This window comes from Cottoperca gobio, chromosome 18 (genome assembly GCF_900634415.1).
Source record: "Cottoperca gobio chromosome 18, fCotGob3.1, whole genome shotgun sequence".
NCBI lineage: Eukaryota > Metazoa > Chordata > Actinopteri > Perciformes > Bovichtidae > Cottoperca > Cottoperca gobio.
Window position 1 is genome coordinate 13,250,046 of NC_041372.1, and position 18,955 is coordinate 13,269,000.

Consider the following 18,955-nt stretch of genomic DNA (forward strand, 5'->3'; position numbering starts at 1 on the left):
TAGGGTTTGGATCTGAGGCTTTACTCCGTCCGCCCTGGTGCGTATACTTCATAACTTTAATAAACACAGTCGAACATTTGATTTGTGTGAAGACAGAAAAGTTTGCATCATGTTTTATAACTATTTATCAGAAACATGTGTCACAAACGTGGTATTTATCATCTGGCAGTAATATATACATTAGCCTCTTTTAAAATGTAGGAATTATAAATGTCACATGCAAATGATAGCAATTAATTATGCAAAGTTTACAACACACATACGTTACATGTGTTGTTCCCATTCCATGTCTCACACACACACAAGTGCTGTGTCCCATGCACCCGTTTCCTCTGGGATAATAAAGTCCCTATGTCTCCGACACATACTGCTCATATTGTATTTATCTCATACATACAAACCCTGTAATAGTACAGTGTACATACATTATGTAAGTTTTTAAGATCACTCATCCACAACAGCTGTTCTGAGAAATACATCTCTGCAGTGATAAGCCAGCGTCGTAGGAGCTGGATGGTAGCATGTGTGCAGAGTAGAACAATTAGAGTGGTAGCTCTGCAAATGCTTCTCTGAGGCTACCCTCAGTGGGCATGCCCAAAAAAAAGCACAAGTTTTCAAACTGGCAAACTTCCTGGAATTCCTCTGTACTTGTCCCTGGCATTCATCAAAGCTGGATAGCATGTGACGATAGCTATAAACTAGAGCGGTGAGGGTAAAGAAATCCACCTCACACTGATAACCGTGAATGAGACTGCATTCTTTTCAGTTTGTAGTAAAGAGACACTTCCCTCTTTGTGTTTCTTTATCACTCGGCTTCAGACTAACACTACTTAGCCATAAAATCCGTACTTCTTTGGCTCTTCCCGTAAAAGGTTTAACTCAGTCCGAGAACATGTCCAACGCTGGAGCAGCTTCGAGAAATGTTTGCCAAACACAACCTGTGATCTACAATCTGTTAGCTTCCCCTGGATCCATAGAACAAAAGGTTTAATAGGTTTAATAGATTTTTAATAGACAAGTCTCAATAGAATATTCACAGCACCGCATGCAAAAGCTTTATATAACCAGTAGCTGAGACCATGTACGTGCATGCATCCACACAATCACACACACACACACACTTGACCTTCATGCCAAACTTCAGCCTCCTAGGGTGAAAACTGTGGCCCCAAAAGGGTGGGAAATGAGTTGTGAACACACCAACAATGCGAGTTATAGAGCTGCTGGAGCTTATGAATAACATTTACTCGACTTGACTTACAGACATGAGAATCATTTGTGTTTCAACCAAATTAAAACACCCCGATGGTTGAAACGCCCTGAACCTTCTTCAATGTGGACTGGTTACCCAGACACGTGTTTTTGGTGACCAGGCGTCTCTCATTCAGCGCAGCAGCGTGACCCTCTTAAGCCCACACCTTTCATCAGTTTAATTTCCCTCTGGACCCCAGACAACCTCATCCCCTTCGGTTCCAGACAGCTTCCTTTGCATGACAGAAGGTCTACACTGGCTTTCCTGAATGATACCGATATAATAGAGCGCACGCAGTTTATTTGTTTCTTTCATTTTTAACGGCTAAAACGCATATCGACATTTTTTTGCCAATGAGGCTTTTCCCATTTCAGTGCCATTTCAGCAGGTGTTTATATCATCATGTAAATGCAATATGAGCATCACAGGTTTATATGGTCCCATCAATATTTACAGACACTTGGTATTACACATGTATGACAGTGGGATGCTATTTATTATGTTCAAGCATGTTTTCATTCACTCACTGTGAGGCTGTGAAAAGAAATGAACATGGTGTTAAAAGTCAAATGATTCTTCATTTTTTTATTGCTTCCCATTAAAAACGTTTGGCTCAATACTGGACTTCAATGGAAGTGGTGACGTTGAACAACAGTGCATGTGACAATGAGACTTATAGGCGAGAGAAATGTGGAAAAGTAACATCGCTGGGTTGTGACATTTTGAATAACAACAGCAGCCTGTCACAACTCATCAGAAGGTTTCCTCTAAGTCATGAGTAACATATCAATAAGCCACTCTAGTGCACTTGTCTAGTAAACAGGACTCAATTTGAAGGCTCCAAAGAAACCTACAGACACCACGACTGCATCCATTTTTAGCATGAACTTCTATCCGTCACCGTACCACAGTTGGGTTTGAAATGTTCCCCCCGAGCCTCCATGTTTGTCACAGTAGAGACGCATCTCACGTGCAGGCTTCCCATCCCATGCTCTATTCATTTAATAAAGCCATGATCAGAAGCAGCTCGACCAAGAGTCCGTTCATAACCTTCAAAGACTCGCAGACCTTTTTTGATTTTCTTTTTACTCCATGTTTTATAAGGAGAGCAGGCAGGAGGTAAAACCCTCCTCTTTCATGACACCTTATTAGGAGCTTATCTGCAGGCAGACAAGAAGTCCGATGGGGGAAAAGGGTGGATAGAGAAAGAGGTTGGGAGAGACACGGAGAGGGAGGATGGCTGAAAGCCTGAAGTGAGTCATATTTGAGCCTGTAGAGTTCAAATACAAAGCATGCTTCCTCATATATTAGTCCACCTACTGGGGTAACAGCATGTGGCCTTTTTCAGAGCCGGATGTGACTGAGGCATTATCATCTTGTCTGCTCTTTATCTTCAGTCCATCCTTCCCTCAGAACCACAACTTTGTTTGCTTTGACTCACTTCTATATATCTATAGCAGTGGCGGCTGGAGTCTCAGACAGGACAGGAGGAAAACCATGTAGCAGACGCACTTATCCAGAGTAACTTACAGTGAACTAACTACAGGGACAGTCTCCCTGGAGCAACTCAGGGTTCAGTACCTTGCTCAGGGGCACAATGGTGGCAGCCTGGTATTGAACTCACAACCTTCTGGTTTGGAAGGCGTACCACTAGACCACCACCAACCCATGGCGTCATTATTTTACACTAGCTGGCTACTTATCTCTACTTTCTTATGTTCAACAGAAAATGAAGCCATAAAACAATGGCTTACAAGATTACTAGAAGCCAGTTATTCCAACAAGGGGTGAGTAGAGTGCAGAAGCTCGTTGTTCCGTCCAACGCCACTGTAGTCCCGCCGGACAGCTGAGCCGGCGAAGCTCGAGATGCACCAGCAGACTCCATCCACTCTCTGAGGGCGTGTTGCCACTGCTGTTGTAGCAGTCCTAAACTAACTGTAAACTACTGCCCCATAAAATAAGGGAAACTTAATATGGACTCTGTTCGAAAGGTCTAAATAAAAAGGATTTCATTATTGATGTGTTTTAAAGTAGTTTGCAATTAGAACGCTCTAATTTATTAAAACAAATAAGTACATTAAATTGATGGAGGGGGAACAACAGATGCAGAAATATTTTATAAATGATTTAGATTGGTTAGATTAGAAATGACTGGGATGTGTGCTTTATTCTAACCAATAACCCTTTTTTATAGTTTGATCCCCCTCTTGTAGAGGAGCAGCCTCCTCTGATCTGAATCTAATCCCAGAGCATTCCAGCTGCAGATCGGTCGACTCTCAGTGTGTTACTGTATATTTCCATGCCATTGTTTTGTTTTTTCCAAGTCTCTTTCATAGAGAACCCTGGCTGAGTCTTTGGCTTCAACATCTGTTCAATTGCCCGCACAGCTATTCCATATACACCTTTAATAATGGTTTCACCTCGACTCTGAAGGCTGCTGGGTAGCCTTGCTGCCTTTTCATAACACATTCAATGAGCCTTTCTTTTTTACTGCATCTGATGTTTTGCAGGTATACTTTTATTTTTTTTACCCTAGTGAACATCTTAGTTTAGAATGCTAGCATGCTAATATTTGCTAATTAGCACGGAACACAAAGTGCAGCTGAAACTGATAGAAATGTCATTGGTTTTGCACATTTCTTAGATATTTCACCCAAAACCATTGCTGTCAACTTCATGGTGACACAACAAGAAAAGTCAGGAGATCAGAGTCAGGAGGATTTATCCTCTGGGGACCATGATTATCTGTATACAATTGCATGACAATCCAAAATGGTGGACCGACAGATTCGTTTTGTCATCATCATCCTAAAGTCATCAACATAGAGTTTACCAAGGGTTTTTAATGAATTCTTCACACTAAACATAAAATAGCAAAACAAGATGTTGCACTTGTACTATACTGCACTGTGTTGGCATGCCCTTATTTATATGCGCAGAGGCACAAATGAGCAAACAAATAGTTAACGAAAAGAGTACAGCAAGAAGATACAAGACAATGAAGACAGTAAGCGAGGAACAAAAGCAAGAGCACAGAGCTGTGTCAAAACAAAGGTCAGCACCAAAGTGATCTAGGGAAATATGATAACCGAAGACTCCATGTGAACAAAAGATGAACAAAATGTTTCTCCTTCAGTCATTACAAAGGTTACCCAAGTAAATAGCACAATTCACATTGCTGTGTAGCTGTTCGACCCACTTGCAGGAATATAACGGTACTCATCTACATTGAGTTACATTTAAATGCAAACACACAAATGCGACCCCGGATAAGCGGTAGACGATGGATGGATGGATGGATGGATGTACATACAAATGCACATCCATCATGTCTCAAAAGTGTCATGTTCCTTCTTGTCTCATGCATCCTAATTTGAATGTGTCCTCTGCCGCTCTATGACCTTGTGAACAGCCTGTTGCATTTAAAGCAGCTTCATAACCTCTCGGGGATGTACATTTGACAAAAGAGACGGAGACTAAAAGCTACACGCCGAAGGTCAATTTGCAGAGCATCAGAAAAATGAATAAAGATGTGATATCACGGTGATATATCTCAGCTGAGTCCTGGTTTACAAAATGTTGTTCCTATTGAAGAATGACCAACAACTTAATGTGATTTACACACATATGGGGAAGTTTAATGTTTTTCACCTCCAAAACAGATTCTGTTCCACGATTGGATTGCACAGGATCGCAAAAGCCTTGGTTAGATTGCTGTAAAATGTAGATTGGATATTCATGATCCCAAGAGGATGACACCTAATGATGTTGGTGACGCCTGAGTCTTTGTTTTGCACCAGCGTCAAGCAAAAACATCAATTTGATTATCGGGTCAGATTGTTCACGCCAAAATGCCAAATATTGACACAAACAAAGTCCTAATGTAATCGACATGGGAGTGCCTGATATACTGAGTACATTCATGCTCCCGAGGGGATAGATCCTTTTGGCTCGGTTACATTTCATCTACCGAAAAACAAAAAGCCCATTTATCTGTATTCATTCTTTGCAGCACTTTCAAATTGTGGGGTATAATAAAGAGCCACTGGCAGAAGTAAGATTTTCTTTATTTGTTTCTTGACACATTCTGCCATCTGTGTCTTTTACTTCATAATTAATGGCCATCGGTGGATACTTTGCGCTCTTCCTTGGGTTACTGCAAATCCTCCCTTCAATAGAAGTAGGAGTATTTGAACTGATCACGCAGAGAATGAATCAACTGCTTTAATGCTGATTTCTCCCATCTTTTATGTTTGAGGTGAGCAGGCAGCTCTTCATCAAAGGATGTCTGACGCAACATCAGACTGATTTTGAGACATTCTCATTCACTTCTGGCAAGGTTGATTTGATTTGTCTCTTTAATATGCTGAGAAGGATTTCAGCATCTTTGACACGTAGATGTGGACCAGGATACGGAAGTTTCTTTGAATGCTTCATAAGGTTTTAGACAGTACAGAGGGTGGGGTTAACTGCATATGATTAATTCATATTGTGTCAGCTCATCATCGTAGTCTTTTGAAATACTTATTTGTGACATTTGAATACATTATCATTCTCTTTGTTGAGGAGGTAAAGGATCAAAAACATGAGCATGTATAAGATGGTAATCTCACAACCATATCTTTGATGATGTCATTTATTGCAAAGACCAAGGTCATCGGGTTGCACCATGGCCCTACTACTGAATTACATCATGAAGGCTATGAGTGTATGATAGCCGGCTTTTTACATCACATTGGATATTGCTATTGTTCACCAGGAAGGGAAGGATCATGTTTCCATTTCAGCAGCAAAAGAAGTTGGGTAGAAGTAAACAGAAACCACAAACAGCAACTCAAAGCATATGAACTAAAATCCCCAAAGGTCATTCTGCAACAAAAAAACAAGACTGTCCATGTTTACAAGCGACAAAGTCCATGAAGGAGCAAGTTGAAGTGAATGGGGGGACCACTGTTTATTTCCTGTCTCCCCATCACCTGCAAAGGGACACTGCTGACAAGAGGTGGGCGATATATCAAATATACTTGATGTATTGTGTCTACGTGGGATGTAGTAAATGACTTCATCGCGAACATCGAGTACAAATATTCTTTGTCAAGTCAATTTTTAAGCCCACGGCTTAGATTTGCTTTAGTGTTCCTCTTCTCTTGCGGCTCCTTCCCTCTCACAGACGCACTCTCCTGAGCCAGTGTGTGTGGCGTATGAGCATGGTCGTGCGTATGGGGTGTGTGTGTTTATCTGGAGGAAAGAGAAAGATGGGGCTGAAGAAGTGAAGCGCCAAAGCGAGATTCTACATCTTGAGAAGGAGAAGGGTAATGGAAGATGCCAGCCAGCACGCACTTCGAAAAATGGCTGTTTTGCGGTACATGTCTATACAAGGCCTTTAGGGCAAGAGCGTGTAAGAACTGACTTCAAAATAAAGGGGACCATCTGGTGAAACAGAAGTCATACCTAGTCTCCCCAGCAAGGTCTTGAAGGAGCAAGTGGAGGCAATGCTGGCAGCCAACACAATCAAACCCTCTTCTTCTGCTTAGGCATCTCTTGTCCCAAAAAGAAGGCCAAGGTTCTGTGTAAACTACATTAAACTTAAAGGTGTGTCCTACACTATACATTTGACATATTTTTACTCTCTATGGACCCCAACAGTGGCTGTTGGCAGTGCATACATGAATGAATATGAACAAAACAGCAATCACCTGATCCTTTGGCCTTAAAAATGGCAATCTTTCAGAGGTTTATGGAGATGATCTTGGGTGACCTAAAAGGCAACACCTGCTTTGTCTACTGGATGACATCATCATCTACTCGCCATCTTGGGAACAGTACTTCCATGACCTCCAGGCTGTTTTTTCAAAAGCACAGAAAGGCCACACTGACTGTCAACATGAAAATGTGCAACTTCTTCCGAATCTCCCTCAAATTCCAGGGTCACATTGACTCTGCAGCAGGAACAACAGGTTGAACCGGAGGAAATCCAGGCAGTAGAGAAGTACCCGATGCCCACTAACAGAGGTTTCTTGGTATGTCCAAAACCGCTCTCAAGTTAAAGAACCCACTTAATTAAAAGGGTGCCTATTGTATGAACCCCTGAGTGCCAGGTTGCGTTTGCAATCTGTTTTCCAGGAAAATCCGAAACTTTGAACTCTCTTTTGTCATCTAGACCGGTGCAGTGATGTTGGCCTTTGGGCCATGCTTGCCTAACAAACAAGGCAGGGGAAAGAGGAAGTCCTGGCGTATGGCAACGAGAGCCAGAACTTATTTTTTACCAGCAGGGAAAACTGTGTCAAACAACAAAGCTCTGTCAAATGAAACATACCTGAACAAACTCACTGGACAAGTGATATCAAGTAAATCTTTTCGCACTGCTGCACCTAAAGTAACAGGAAAACAGAATGACTTTGGATCAGTTGTTGAACCATGTGAAGTATTTTATGAGAACGTTTGTCTTACAGCAGAAACAGTCCTTGTAAACACCATCAAACATGGCACAGGTGCACAGGAGATGAGGCGGCACAGGTCAGTGGAGGCTACGAGCTGCTCGGTCATGCATCGCCTGCCTAATTGACAAAACGAACCTTCTGAAGCTGAAGTTTGACTTTGTCGGAGTACGAGCTCAGACTGTCCCCAACACTCATGGACTGTGACACCGTACAGCGGGTTCACTTCAGGGTCTGTGTACCCTTTACAAAAGTTAAAGTACCTCAGCTTGAGGAACAGGATGAAAAATTAAAAAGGGACTCACAGATGTCACATCATGTGTAGCTAATGTTAGAATGTCGCCCTCACCTCGCTGGCTAACTCCCTTCCTCTCTTTTTGTTGGTGTCTCTCTGTATGTAGCAGGGCAGTGTATGAGCATATGTGCGAGGCAGCTTTAGCACAAAGCAGGCTCTGTTCAGTGTTTATAAGTATGATGTTTCAGAGTTCTTAACTTCTACATATACGCATGTACTGTAGCAGGGCTATAAAACCATCTGCCTGTGCAAAAGTAAACCTCATTATCATACTGTGTATAGAAGACATATGCCTCAGATGCTTTTCAGAATGCAAATCAACACCACAGAGTTTCATGAAAACTAAGCTGACAGTCATTGTTTTTTATACTTACTCGACCACTTGCCCTCTTCCTGGTCAGCAGTGTTTTAACGTCACCTTCTCGCATCAGCTCTGTCGTGCCGCATAATGCAGTGGCAATGCAGCATTTCAATGTAGCTGCAGTGAAAAACAGCAACGGAAGCTAACATATCAGCTGGCTCACAAAAGGTCCTAGAATCTAATGTCCTCTTGTCTCCTGGTCCCTTCATGCATCACACAAACGTAGCCTGACAAACTCAAAGTTAATGGTGAAATGAGGAGATATGGTATTTATCAAGAATAAAGAAAATGTATTTGCTTGTTATTAGTCTGACTTATTTATTGTATTGCTTTCTGTCCCTACTGTCATTACAGTGTTTTAATGAGCATCCAACTGGTCAGACCGTCTTTCCTCAGAATAAAAAGGCCAAATGCTTCTTGTACGGGAGATTTTGAAAGTAAAATTTAGAACTTTCAAAACAAAGTCTCTCATTATAGCCTCTGTTTGAAAGGGGATTCCTGTTTCTATGCATGTGTCATCTCAGACAGTGCATAACCTGTGTGCATAACCTGTCCCATTAACCGTCTCCTGCAGCCCCCATGGTCCCTCATCTCTGTATGTAGGTAAACAACCAGAGAAGAGATCGGGTGAGTGAGTCAGCTGACGTTGAGTCACAGAAGGAAATTTGGAAAGAGTCTGGCCTGTGACTTTGAAGGGAAAGAACTGTAGGTTTTGTTCTCTCTCATCTGAACTTCAACGTTTCCACTTTGCGAATGCTGTGAAAGACTGGACTATATTAGCCACAATTTATACACTTTGAGAATCTATCCAAATGTATTCCAAAGAAATACATCTTATTGCTGCAGAAATGCACTGGCTGTGTCATCCTGTCAGTCCGCTATAGTGTAGTCTACAAACCAATGGGTGACCCCCGGGCTAGGGTCTGAAGCCTGGTGTGTTCATGGGTGATTTAACCTTCAACTCTGGTACTACTGGCCTTGCTTTACTGTACTGAACCAGTCTGCTGTTCCAGTTGTCCAACGTTAGGGAAAAACCTTTACTGAAAATCAATGGGTGAGTCATTGCAGCCAGTATATGCACCTTCAGCACACACACCACATCCCTTGCCCATTCATTAAGCTCCGATAGGAAATAAACTGGCTAGTGTGCTACTTCAATTTACTGTTCTTAAGAGGAAAATTAGACAAACAACTTCTGGGAAATGTAAGATGGACATTGTTTCTCTCCCTTGCAAGATTAAACCGTGTAAAAGACTTCATTCAGTCATGAAGTATATCGTTATCTTGTTAAAAATCAGCCCTTCGTTACTCACTGTTGTTGAATTCCAGCCAAAGTTCAATGGAGCCCAGATTGAAGCAGGAAACAGAGAGACAAAGACATGGAATTACTGTCTCAGCTGGCAGAGATGGAGGAATTTCCATCCACTGCTCCATCCCATGTGCACAGCAGTCAAGGAGACGTGAAATGGTCCGGTGGTCCGACCATGTGTCAGTGCGCTTTTCTCTGCATTAGTGCAGTTTGGTTCAAGGAAGTTGAGAGGAAAGTTAACTGGCCACTGCGCTGGTTTCATTTTTATGTAATCGTAGATATGATTAGAACGGCTAGTAGCCATTGTTTACATTTGCATTAAAAAAAAATCCTGTTTTGACAGTGGAGTTAATGGTCACCACAGATGGGGAAGGTAAAAATCTGTTTAAACTTGGGTCGCCAAAAATTAAAAAACATGTGGTTTGCCAGGATATATAGCCATCGTGTGTGCAGCCTGGTAGGTTTTTTTTATCCAGCAGTGTTTATCTATGGAAAATTACACAAGATTTCCCTTCCTGGAAATCATTGGGGTCCAATTCTGATTAAATCTAGCGTTTCATAGGCAAGAGGGACGACACACACGCAGGCACAGTAGTTTAAGTACATGAGCAGATGCAAGAAGACAACTTGGTGGCAGTCCAACTCCCTCAGGAAGTTATATTAGGGAGGTTGAGTAGTTGTGACAGAAAAGAGGAGCACTTTGTTGTCTCTGTCATCAGTTAGGATTGTATTTGTGTCACTGCTTCAAGGATCATGAACGTTCACTTGAAGAAGCCATTTTCTTTGTAAATGTTCTTGTTTCTTGTTCCTGACTGTGTCCCATAGAATTTGCCAGCATGTCCACAGCCATGTTCCTGCTAGTGAAGGCAGAGTGGACAACAGGGCAACACAGTGGACACTGCATCTGCACCCACTGTCCTGCACCAAACTACAGACAGACCAAACTAGCCGGGGAACAGAGCCGAGCATTTGGCATATTTTACCCAGGAGTTGGTGGAGACCAAAACAAAGCTAAAAGAGCTTAAAATAGGTGATGTGTGTACCCCTTCTTCAATTCTTCACTCATTACTTTTTGTTTTTCTTATCATATTCTGTTCTCTAGTTGTATTTCTCTCTGTACAAACACATAAACATAATAGTCCCAATTATGTATTCTAGTGACATTTACATGAGCCACAGAAAAACCTTTTACCCCCTGATCTGACTTTATAAACTCCAGCACACACCCACACACGCACTGAAACAGATGCTGACCCCATGCATAGGGATTAGATCTAGATGTGACACACTTACAGCAAGTCACAGAGAGTAGCAGTGAAAGCAGTGATACTTCACACACACACACATCCCCTACACACACAAGGAGTGTGTAGGGGCTGATTAATAGCGTAATGGGCTTTTGTACCAGCGCTGTGAGCCAGAGTAACAGGTTTCATTGTGTCAAAGGGAATTATGGTAATAACAGCGCGGATGGGGTGGATGATGCCAGACATAAATTTATACCCCCGGAATGAAGACAGACTCAGCGACGTGGGGTCCTTAATGAATGACGCGCGGTGATGTGTGGCAAATGATTTTTATGCGGAAGTGACTTATGTGCCAGTGGATTCGTGACAGAGTTTATCACAGCTGGTGGCAATTATACTCTGGTTTATGGACCCCAACATTAGTCAAATGTGAGCGGACTTTCAAAGTGCCCTTTAAACATTTATTACCGTTTCCTGTAGATGACCTTGACATCTGAGAACTGTGATTTAGGAGAATAAAATGAAAAACCCAGGAACTGTGAATGTGACCAGCTTCAGTTTTTTGGAAAGGAATAATTGTTTCTGGCTGAGAATTGATCAGGCACGTAGGAACTATAGATCCTCGGGGTGTGATAGCTGCTCAAATGGTCCTGCTACAAAGTCAGTCAAGGTGTAATGTTAGATTATAACCAAAAATATGAAAATCAACATGTGTAGCCTGCAAAAAAAGGTCAGATTTACTGGAAACTGTTGACATATAATCTCCTTTTTTTGTGATAGTCTCAAGTAAATTCTTCTATGACTACATTTGCAAAATATGTGTTTGACAGGAAGCCTGATCCTGATTGTTAAGTGCACTTTGAAGTTTACTTTGGGAAATTATAAAGTGCCTTATCGCTAAATCTACTTTGGACAGGCAGCTTTGGAGCTCCTTATCAAAACTGATCATAATTGGGCACATTTTAAATTAGAAGAGTTTCTGAAGAGTAACCGGTCATGCAACCTTGAGCCTCTTTCTCTCTTCTTCTGTTGTCCTTAAGTTGGACTGTATTTTATTTTGCATCTCTTTTCATTAGTGTTGTTAGTCTATCGCTGTCGCTCAGTCCGCTGCTTTGGTCCAGACTGGAATATCTATAACTATTGGATACATTGACGTGACATTTTTGGTCCCAACAGGATGAATCTTAATGACTTTGATGATCTTGTGACTTTTCCTCAAGCGCCACAATGAGGTTGACATTTGTGGTTTGGAGTTAAATGTCTCAACAACTATTGGATGGACTGACATTACATTGGGTGCACCCATTCGTGTCACCCACAGAATTGATCTAGAGCCATTATCACGTCAAATTTCTAAAACCGTCTAATACTTGATCCAATAATTGACCCGAATACCTACAAAACTAACGGCATTCTCATCAGCATCAGCTGTGTGTTGCAGATGTTAGCATGCCTACACACTAAACTATAAAGAACATAGGGAACACTATATTTGCCAGACGTCAGCAAGTTAGCATGGGGACAATTTTAGCAAGCAACGAAAGCACCATTGTGCCTAAATATAGCCTCGCAAAACCACGAGCATGGCTGGAGACACTTCATTTTACAGCTCATTAAGGGACAGAAATAGCTCTACATCTACAATGATTGGGTTTCTACATACATGCTGGACTACACTTCCCTCAGCAGTTGGTATCAGGGTCTTGTAGTTCAGCCTGCGTCTATTAAGCTGACATCATCTGACACACTTCACATCCTCCAAGCTGCCCCGTCGGTTGACCCTCCACCTTAATCCCTTGTCCCCCAGGAACCGTTACTTTTGTAAATCCCTTTGGAGACACTGCATATCATTTTCTGTGATACAGAAACACTTGATTTGACATATGCAGTACACACATATATAAACATGTATGTTCTTACTTATTGTAAGTCGCTTTGAACAAACTGTAATGTAAAGTCATTCCTGGACCATTACATTGGTATTCACGCGTGGATAGACTTACTGTATTTTCCTCTTTGTGTAGACAGTTTTCCCGGCACAGGATGAGGGGGAAGGTACGGAACGCTGAGCGCACAGAATGTCTGGAAAACACAAATATCAGAACAGTTGTTTTTCTGATTCACCACCCAATTTTAAATATGCACAGTATAGACGAACCATTGTTAGTTTCAATCCTCAAATACCCACATTGCCAGTATCCCACCTCCAGGGGCTTTCAAGGCAAACATTCGGTTATGCTGCAGAATACTAACAAGTTGATACTGTCACACAGACAAACTATTTTTCTGTATTGGGCCAGCTTCCATAGTCTAGACTGCATCGTCTCACCAGCACTTCCTGCTTTTGATCATCCAGATTTATTTACATCGGCTCAGACAGAAGCAGGGAGGGAGCTGACGGGACAAATGAAAAATGTCTCTGGACCAGCAGTTCATATAATCAGTGTTCTCCTCTTCACCTGACAGCAGGGAGCTTTACTTAATGTCACGCCACAGGATGAATGAATGAAAACAGCTGGCAGAGGAAATATTGTTGAAATTAGTCGACATTCTCCTTGTCGTTTTTTTTATGTCATGAAGAGTGCAGCATGTGGGCCCAAGCGCAGAAGACTGCAGGCAACAGGAACCTTCATCACGGTGCGAGCAGACATGACATCACTTAACCCAATAAAGACTGAACTAAAAAAAACAGAGGTACATCCCAAGTCTCTTAAATTGCATTCACGTTTCCCTCACTTGCGTCTCTCCATGCATCCCCGATGGCAGGGAGTAAGACGCACGGAAGCCATGCGAGGAGAGAGGAAACGAGGAAATGTGTTTTTAGAGAAGTGAGAAGTCCTTTCCTCTGAAGCGTCACGTGAAGCCACGTCTGTTTATGATGTCGACAAATCACAGCTGGATCAGCTGTCAGTCAACTTCTACAGCTGTAGGAACTTGACGGAGTTTGTGTCTCACACACGTGCTGATACTAACAAACACACCGTTTGCAGAGCTGCATGCAGATGTGAATAACACCTGCATTCCTTTCTACATGCAGAATGAGTTTATATTATTTATGCATTATTTGCATCAATATTTATTGATAATCTGATTGTGAACTCATTATTTAAAAACCCAGAATATGATTATGGTGTCACTGGACACTTAATGTTTCAGGGAAAATACATAATTCCTATGAAACCCGAAACTCAGGAATGATCACACGTGACTGAATGGAGATGATGATAAATAAGAAGTGTGTCTTGCTCACAGACTCTTCGCCTCTCGGAATTTAATTGTATCCATAATAAAAGTTAATGGGAGAAATAACAGATCATGAAAAGAACAATCTGCACATGTATGACTCTCTTGCTAACTCTGGATGGATTTACTTAACTTAAAGTTGAAGGTGGAGTCAGTGATCTCTGAAGCATACACATGTTTTATAGCTCACATCTGGCAAACTTTAGAAATATTATTCTTCATACGCACTTGCTGGAGCATTTGATATACCCCGAGAGAAATGAACAAATCGGCAACGGACTTCTCTGGGATTTAAGCCAAACTAAAGGCCATGTGAATTGTTGCTGGGTCACATAAAGTAGACCTAGAATAGTGTATGAATCAGATTTACAAAAAGAGAGTTAACTTGTTTCCATTGTGTAAAACACTTTGTTCCTCACGCTAAAGGCAGCGTGTCCGTATCCTCCTCCTGTTGAGTTTATGTAACAACTCCTACTAGTATGAAGAGAGACAATTGTCAAGTGTGGGTATGATCTAATGAAAGTATGTTCAGGATGCAGGTCTATTTAATGCCAGCTTGTTACAAAGTTGTGCTGAAGGCATTTTGGCATGTGTATGTGAAAACATAAAAGATGCACCCGTGTTTATTAACAATAGATCCTCTCATCACAAAAAGGATTTAAGTATATAATTAGCTGATCCTAATGTATTCTGTTTAAGTAGCTGGTGTTCTTCAGAATAAAAGCATCTCGAAATGCAATACGTCGAGCTTGTGAAACGGTTGTTTTAAAGTCAGCTTTAATAGTACAGGCTGTCTAAAGTCAAAAATAACAAAGTATAAAATCCATAGTTTTTTTAATGAGTTGGAACGTTGGCTGTTCAAACCCTCCAGAAACCCAAGTTTAGCTGTTGCTAGTAATCCTCTGTGGGACCAAATATAACTCCTTTTTTTAATATATAACATCCATCAACGTGCCATTTAATTAAAGCAAGACATCAAAACATTTGAGCAATTTATATTGCACATGTCTACATATTGCAGACATTGTTGTATGTCTGTTCTTAAAGGCATACTTCATAGAGAGATCTGATACAAGGCTGAATGAGTTACTCTGGTGGAGACATTGATGGATGGGAATTAGCTCGGTCTATGAATTCACAGCTAATGTCATGCAAATGAATGTGAAGACAAGATATAGTGCAGACACAAACAGGAGACTGCTGACACCATTCGCACTCTTGATGTCATCTTGATGTCATCCTCTGTGATCTTTAACTGCAAAGATCTGACCTGACAGTTAGTATAAATCATTTGTAAATAGTGAAGTTTGGAATATAATCCTTTAAGCAGCCAGATAGACTGGACGCATACAGACTGTGGCATCCATCCAGTGGTCAATAGCCACTCTCTGCCCTGGAGTTTCAGCATCATCATTCAATGACAAGGCTGCCATCTTTACGGCCACAGTAAATGTACAGAGTGAAACGATTTATACTTTCCTACAGAACATTACTTATAGAGTAATTGATCAATAACAAATGGTCCAACAGCTGCTATGTCATTGGCCAAGACTTCAAAGTCCAAAATACACAGTTTGTTTTTCCTAATGGGGAATAATTATCCCTCTGTGTTTACTGGGTCCTTTCCAGCGCTGGATGTACCGACGTCTCCTTGAGAGACACAAGGTGGCTCCATCATGACATGTCGCAATGAATTTCACTTTGTGTCTGGGTTTACCACAACACAGTGACATTAAGGACCTACCCCCCCGGTGCTAAACATGATTCACACCATGTCATGGACAAATGACCTCAGAGATTACCAGCCTTTACTGCAATTCTTCCAGAATTATGCCCGGTCTCCTCTTGGGATTTATTAACACTTACATTATCCATTCATCCGTACGGCCATTCATTTTCTGCTGCTTATCTTGGGCCGGGTCGAGGGGGCCTATTAATGTGCGGAAAAGTTGGATTCAAGAATGGTTCCCCAAACGTGAAGAATTCAGCAACACTCAATTAAAAGCAGCTTTACAAAGACAGAATGGAGACAGCGTTGAATTAAATCTGAGATGTAGTTTGGTTGAATCTAGTGAGTAATGGGATGGGAACTTCAATTATCCAAGTGGGAAGACGCATAGTGTGGTCTCTCCAGGAATCTCCTTGGTAACCGATGCCAAAGGAGGATGAAATGCCCTTTTCTATAGGACATAGTTTAGGAGACCAGATGTAATTGATGTCCATGCATCGGGATTGGATCAAAATAAAATGAATCTAATCCAACATTGAGGTCAGAGAGAAAGTGATTTCCATGAATATGCCGGTTCATCTCATCTGATGTTCCCTTGTAATGTGTGTTCATGTGCATGTTTGCTACTGTCCCCTATCTTCATGTTGAGTGGATTAAAGCCTGGATTGATATTTGAAATACATAAGAATTTCTCGATTTCTCTTTTTTATCCCAGCGTCTCAATCACTGACAATATCTGGATCCATCTCTGTCCCTCGCTGGTATATGCAATGAAGTAACCACCACTAATCCACAGGCAGAGCCAGTGGGCAGGAAATAGAGGCGTGTACACTAGGATGCCAGGGAGACTCTGTGTGTGTGTTTCTGGTGTGTGTCACACAAGGAGCTTCGGAATTAAACCAGGGTCAGACTGCCAGACGCAATCCTTGACCGAAAGCAACTGCCCTAGTTTCCTTTTGAGTAATCTCTCTCGACAGAGTCTCAAATAAAAACTCCACCAAAGCTGCTGCGTGTTCTTTTGGTTGCTTCAGAGGACCAGGCAGTTCAGCTCAGCAGCAGAAATATCACATTGCAGTGGGCGAGGAGTTCCCCTAAAGCACGTCGGTAAACAACACGCAGCAGAGCAGCGGAGGTAACAACACAGTTTGTGTGAGGTTCAGTGCAAACTAAGTACATGTGATCGGAAAGTGCAGTTATAATTTGTATTTAAAGATTAAATAGTGACAAAAATAATGCACCAGGCAGATCTAGAGTGGAACGATATAGCAATTTTTTAAAATAATGCTCAATTTACAGTTTTAAGAGTATTCTTAGGACAGAACCCTAAAGAAAGCAGAGATATATATACACACATACATATATACACAACTTCTTATTATCACAACGGGTCGTTGAGGGTTGAACATATGTACACACTGCTGCCCACTAACTTCCACGTTAGCCCTATGCTAACTTCCACGTTAGCCCTATGCTAACTTCCACGTTAGCCCTATGCTAACTTCCACGTTAGCCCTATGCTAACTTCCAGGTTAGCCCTATGCTAACTTCCAGGTTAGCCCTATGCTAACTTCCAGTCTGACAGCCACAACAGTAGAGACGTATTAAGCGACGGAATAGGCTACGACGTATTGGCTGTTGTCGAGTGTTTTTGTAGATAGAAGAAAAGGGATTCAAAAATAATGGTAACACTTTAAATCGGAACAATCACAAGCAGGTAATTCAGGATTCCCCACTCTGTATGATTCATCACTTATCTTGAGGCAGCGCAAATAAATAAGTATTCAGGAACTACTGATTATACATTAACATTGATTATAGTGAATTATATAATAATGGCTATGAGCCTTTCATTAACATTGCTATAATCAATGTTTGTATCAACAAAGGATCAAATAACCAAGAGCATATGAGAGGTGTCGCTCGTAGTGATGAACCCACAAAGGTATATCACCCAACTCTGCAGATATCCTCAGCTTTATGGAGGGTTTCTGATCAATGTTTTTGGTGTTGTGGTCCGCACCTTGTTGTTTTGGTGCAGTCTCACAGCATTGCTTTTGAAAAAGTTCTGATAAAGCCACTGTACACAAGCTGCCCTGTAGCCAGACAAAGTTAGAGTCAGGTGGTAAACAAAGTGGAGCATTTGCTAAAGATATTTACCTCAAAAGATGGAGAACAAAATGGAGCCAAAAGGACAGATATTTGACTTACATTTGCCAGGTGGTCACAAAGACAACTCTAAATTAAAACATGACTTGTCCTATAATCCGAATGACTTCAATAGTTCATCAGTCAAGTGTGTGATAAAGTACATTGAAAATATTTTATGAATGTATCAGCGCTATGTGACCTGTGTGCATGTACTCTAAAATTAGAGACTGCAGATGAGAGTGCTCCATGCAGCATATATGTTCATGTGCTGGTCCTAGTTTGACGCTTGTGTTTAAATATTGAACATGTGAGATTACTGTAAAATTTATATGTAGCCTCCTTTGCAGAAGGGGAGAATTATGTAATTGGTCTGCAATTATTATTTGTTCCATAACCTGTAATAAAAACCTGCTCATCTTGGATCCACTACAGGTCACTACAAGAAAGTTTTAAAATGTGGATATGGCTAAAGTACTTACCATCACATTTGTCCGATACCGTACACACTAAGTGGAGCAGAGCTAGCAAACTTTGCCCCAAAGCCCACTGTGTTACAAACCACAGCACAAAAAAACATAGGATCCAAAACACACAACTCAAAAAGTGACGTTCAAACTAAAAGATCTTTTAATTCAAAATGACCCATTAAAAACAAACTAAATTAAATTTACAAGACAAGGGGAGACAGGACTATTTATACATGAGGTAAGGGCACACAGGTGACAACAATCAGGGGCGGGGCAGATGATCACAGAAGCGGGAAAACACACAAAAGGCAGGAAGTTAAGTGACATGGAACGAGAGGGAAAGGAAAGTTTCAAAACAAAACAGGAAGTGCGAGACGACACTAGGCAAGAGTGACGATAACTTAACATAACGTGACCTGAGATACATTAAACAATGAACATGAACTAAACTATAACATAAATACATG

At 41.4% G+C, this 18,955-nt stretch overlaps 1 protein-coding gene across 2 annotated transcripts in view; it reads right to left on the bottom strand.

Annotated features, from left to right (window-relative positions):
* Window positions 1-18,657, bottom strand: part of htr2cl1 (5-hydroxytryptamine (serotonin) receptor 2C, G protein-coupled-like 1) — a 124,227-nt gene extending 105,570 nt beyond the window's left edge. For both annotated transcript variants that reach the window (XM_029454787.1, XM_029454788.1), the window contains exons 1-2: window positions 18,501-18,657; window positions 12,905-12,983 (exon numbers count right to left, since the gene is read on the bottom strand). The gene's annotated coding sequence lies outside the window, so the exon portion shown is untranslated. The remainder of the gene's footprint in view (window positions 1-12,904; window positions 12,984-18,500) is intronic.
* Window positions 18,658-18,955: the final 298 nt, after the last annotated feature.